This window comes from Camelus dromedarius, chromosome 4, assembly GCF_036321535.1.
Source record: "Camelus dromedarius isolate mCamDro1 chromosome 4, mCamDro1.pat, whole genome shotgun sequence".
In the NCBI taxonomy this organism is placed as follows: domain Eukaryota; kingdom Metazoa; phylum Chordata; class Mammalia; order Artiodactyla; family Camelidae; genus Camelus; species Camelus dromedarius.
This window is the reverse complement of record NC_087439.1, coordinates 2,558,123-2,563,398: the sequence shown is the minus strand read 5'-3', so window position 1 is coordinate 2,563,398 and position 5,276 is coordinate 2,558,123. Positions and strand designations below refer to the sequence as shown.

The window sequence follows — 5,276 nt, the reverse complement described above, 5'->3', positions numbered from 1 at the left end:
TGACACTGCAACATTTAATAACATTTTATGTAATTTTTTTTCTTTTGATTCAATAAAATATTAAATTATAAATGTTAAAACTAAAATTTAATGTGAAGTATATTACTTTATATTTAATAATTTATCAAATCAAAATTATATATAAGTGAAAAATCCTAGTATCAAACTATACTTACATTCCCAAAATAAAATAGATTTTAGTCATTGTTTTAACATATTTCCAGATTTTATTTATAATATGTTGCATTTTTAGATATATGCTTACCTAAGCTTATTTAGTATTTGAGTAAAAGTTATGCTAAAATATTTTGACATAAGGGTTAATGGGATTTGAAATATTAATTGGGGTACATTTGTATATTCTACATTATAATAATACATTTAACATGAGATTTATATTTTTCTTTGTAAATTTGAAAACCAAATCTATTAAGCCATCTTTATCCACTTTGATTTTGAAATTCACTCCTTAAACAACTTTTCCTAATTTTTTTCATTGATTCAATTTGTCAGTTTTTATCAACTCTTGTCAATGTCTAAGAATAAATTTTTACAAGATATTTACTTAGTTTCTATAGTTATGTCCACTTCTCACACAAATTGTGTGCATTTCTAATATTTATTTATTTTTATTTTTCTTGATTTGATTTGGAATTACACTGCATTTTTGAATGAGCCAAATCTAGAATGTAGTTATCAGAAAAACCTGTGGATTTTCTGTAATTTCTGTGTACCGCTATTATCATATTTTATCAGTTTTTTATCATTTTTATCATTTTTTAAAAAAATTTAGTTATATGCTTTATTTTATTGTCATCCCTTCTCTGAGACATTTAAATATGAGAATATTCTCTGGTTTCAACTTTGCATTTAGTAAGTTTTAATGGGTTGAGCGTTCATGTTTTGTTCTATTTTATATCGCAGTTTCAATTCCTACTTGGGCCAATAATTTCTTTAAAAAATTTTATTGATGTTTAGTTGATTTACAATGTTAGTTTCAGGTATACAGCAAAGCAATTCAATTATACATATACATACATACGTATTTTTTCTTTTCAGATTATTTTTCATTATATGTTATTACAAGAAATTGAATACAGTTCCCTGTGCTATGTTACAGGTCCTTGTTGAGCTAACAACTTTTAAAAATCTTTTTCAAGTTCTAGGCAGCTTGAAATTTCATTTCATTTGATAGGTTATGCTATTTTTATTATTTCAAATAATTAAATTAGTCAAACATAATTTAGTTAATGTAATTAATTCATTCTAGACATAATGTGATCTTGTGTTGGATGGCTTAGTTTACTAGGGTTGCCAGAATCAAATACCACTGACTGAATGGCCTAAACAGCAGGATTTTTTCCTTGCAATTCTACCATCCTCAAGTCAGGGCTTCAGATCGGTTCCTTCTGTGGTCTCTCTCCTTGGCTTAAAGGCAGCTGTCTTCTCCCTGTGTCTTCACATGGTCTTGCCTCTGTGACAGTCTGTGTCCAGGTTTCCTCCTTTTGTATAGACACCACCCATATTGTATTTTAATTTAGTTATTTTTGGTGATGTGGGTGTTGTTGGGTTTTACCATTTATGATATACTTTCTTTTGGGGAATAATGCTAGTAATATTGTTTTTCTGATTATGCCTTTACCTTTTAAAAATTAACATTCATGTTGACATTTCACTTTTCTACTCTGATAATGCAATCAGTGGCGTTATTCTTGCAATACCAAAGTGAATAATGTTTATAATTTAAGAAAATATTTTGTCAAACCTAACCCTTCTTATAATATAATACAATAGTAAATAGATTGTGACAGTACTTTTTCCAACATTTCCAATATTAAAAAATAACTATAATCTTGAGAAAAACATATTTTTGCTATAGGTACATTTTTGTACAACCATAATTATTTTTAAATGCCATTAAACATTTTCTACTTCTTAATTAGATTAATACATATTTAAATATATAGAAATAAAGTATTTGTATATTAAATTCAACATGTAAACACATTTTTCTATATATAATTTTTCATAATCATTGTGCTCTGTGGGAAGATTAGTTAATACTTTAACCTAGCCAACACACTTTCATAAAAGAAAGAAATTGTATCTGACATTTGAAAATATTATTTGTAGCATTAGGCTCTAAGCAAGTGTACTGGAAAAAAAAAATTAACCCAGTAAAATTCTGTTTAAAAATTTTTTTTTTTTGACAAGGGCCTGTGTGCTTTATTGCTTGTGCTGCAAATGCAAGTGAATAGAGTAAACCTCTTTAAAAAGTAAGGCATGGTAGCAGCCTTCTGTGCAAGTTCCATATTATTTAAAATTCCTATTGGCTAATAAGGTATCTTCACTCTAGAATGGGAGCTATCTAGAAAAGCACATGATGAGTTCTATGCATGCAGAAGATGTGAAACATCATTACATCTCACCTCATGGCACAGGTGAAGTCTCAAATCAAATGTCTACATCTGACACGACTATTGTTACGGTTGTGAAACATTAACCAGCTTATCCACATATGTACATTTGGGTCCCCAAATATTCGTTATACAAAACCTAAAACAGGAACAGTATCTAACTGCATCCGTGTTCGTTTTGTTAAAATAAGAGATTTGGCATTTTCAGTCTCTTTTATCCGTAAGCCATGTTGGTACTTGCAGAAGGCCCATGTCATACGATGCTGAAGACCATGGAGAGGTACTGTTCATACGACACCTGAATCCAACCATCCTGGTCCGTGTCGTAGCGTCTGAATATATCTGTCAGCCTCTGCAAGATGATGCAGCCCTGGATGAAGTCGTCAAAGGCAATCTGACCTCGTCCTTGTCTGTCGAACTTGCGAATGAGGATGTCATGAAACTGGTCGGAGAGCCGGTACCCAAAACCTGAGGGGGCTTGCTTGAGCTCGTTCCTGTCGATCATGCCCGAGTTGTCCCTGTCGTAGGTGCGGAAGCCGTGCTGCCAGTTCGCGATGTACTTCCAGACGCCTGTGAACTCGCTGAAGCTCACGCCGGCCTTGTTCTCCCGGTCAAACATGGAGATGATCGACCAGTCACTGGCTTAAACGGAGTCCACGTGCCATTTGACAGCGCTTGTTGAAGCTCCTTGTCCGATATCACGCCGCTCCTGTCTTTGTCAACCCTCCGGAAGACGTTCCACAGGAAGCTCTGGTCCGGCAGCGCGGCGCCCGCGGCGGGGCCGGCCCCGCGGCCCAGGCGGTATGGGTAGGCGGCCATGGGCCGCGGCGCGGCTGGGCCGAGACTCCGGCTGGACGCGGGCGGCTCCCCTGTTTAAAATTTTAATGCAGTTTCTTTGGAGTGTTGTTTCACATATTTGGCAGCTCTGTAGAAAAAGCAACATGATCAGTTTGTTTAAATGAATGTTATGAAAGCAAAAAAAATCTATACAACAGACTTAATAAACTTTGTTATACAACCAACAATTCAAAGAATTGAACTATTGTTTTAATCAATATTTATGTCTTCTTACAAATTGTTTATAAGCTAGTATCTTTAAAGTTTGAAAGATGAAAAGTGATGAGTTTTACACAGTCTGGATTACATAAAATAAGATTTGGGCTGGACTTTCTAAACTGTTTAGTATTCTGTTATATATACAGAAATAACATTTGTGTATTTTGTAGTGCCTAAGGGCATTTCAGAATATTTAGTCTACCATACGGCTGGAAGTGGAAGCCCACTGTATTGCAAGCAAGGAAGTTATATTAATTTAAAACATTATTTTAATTAGTGCCTAGTATAGTGCTAGCTGCTATGTTAGGTTTGGAACCACACCACCAGTAAAATGAAGGAATGTTATTATAATCATTAGGTGAGTGGATGGAGTGACAGTGATGTAGACACAATTAAAAATTTACCATGAAATAAGTAACTGTCTTTATTGCACCCCTCCTTCCATTCATTATGCTCCATATTCATTGTCAAATGAATAAAGCTTATATACTCTGCAGTATTTCTAGGATTCTACATAGTTCAGAATGCTATTACTTATCATATACATTAACAGTGTCTGGAAAATGTTTCAAGGAACAATAAAAGTAGCTTTTTAAAAAACCAATCTATTCTAATTTAAGATAAACCTTTAATTTTTAGAACAGTTCTAGATTTTTGGTAAAATTACACAGAAACTGTAGCGATTCTCCATATTACTTAGGATATTACATTAATATGATACATTTGTTCCAATTAAGAAAACAATATTGATGCATCACTATTAAGTCCACATTTCATTAAGATTTTCTTAGTTTTTACCAAATGCACATCCCTTTTATGTTTGGCATTCTAGCAAGGATACCAGATTACATCGCGTCATTCTGTCCCCCTTACTCCCTTAGGCTCCCCTTGGCTATTTCATTTTCTCAGACTGCCTTTGTTGCTAATGATCCTGACAATTTGGAGGGGTACCAATCAGATATTTTGTAGAATACCCCTTAACTGATATTTTGTCTATTTTCTTGTGATTAGACTGGGGATATAGGTTTTGGTGGAAAGATCACAGAAATAAAGGACCATTTTCATCAGATTATATCAAAGGTACATACTATTAACATGACATCATTTTTTATGAGGACCTTGATAATAGGTTTCTGCACTGTAAAATTACTCTTTTCCCCCCTCCTTCTATATTGCATATTTTGGAAGGAATCACTCCGTGCATGCCACACTTAAGCAGTGAAGAGTTGATGCCCCATCTCTTTGAGAGCAGTATTGACATAAATTGATATTCTCCTGTGGGTAGATTTGTTTATTCTTCCTTATTTATTTATGTATTTTTCATGTATTTAATAATTTATTTAATCAGAATGGACTCACGGATGATATTTAGTTCATACTTTTGGTTATAAATCCAATGCTATTTATTTATTTGTTTATTTGTTTATTTTGTTGCTGAAATTGTTCCAGGTTTGGCAACTTGGAGCTCTTTAAATTGGCTCCTGTGTCTCTTTGGCATACCTTTTTCATTGTGTATTTTTCTTTTTTGAGCACTTCCTTACTTTCTGACACTACAACATGTTCTAAACTCATCTCACTTATTTCCTTCCCCAATTTTAAAATGAACCATTTATTCAAGAGCTCTGGTTATTTTGTGTATTTTTAATAGAGTTCTATTGCTTTGTTACATTTTGTATTCCATCCTGGGATTCTTCTGACTTCCTAAATGATACCTACTCAGCCCTACCCTCTGGATCTCAAGCCCTGGAAACTGCTAAATTTTTACCATCACTATAGTTTTCTTTTCTAAGTTCTATAATTGGT

At 33.4% G+C, this 5,276-nt stretch overlaps 1 pseudogene; it reads right to left on the bottom strand.

Moving 5' to 3' along the window:
- Positions 1-2,202: 2,202 nt before the first annotated feature.
- On the bottom strand, positions 2,203-3,236 carry LOC135321197 (programmed cell death protein 6-like; annotated as a pseudogene).
- Positions 3,237-5,276: the final 2,040 nt, after the last annotated feature.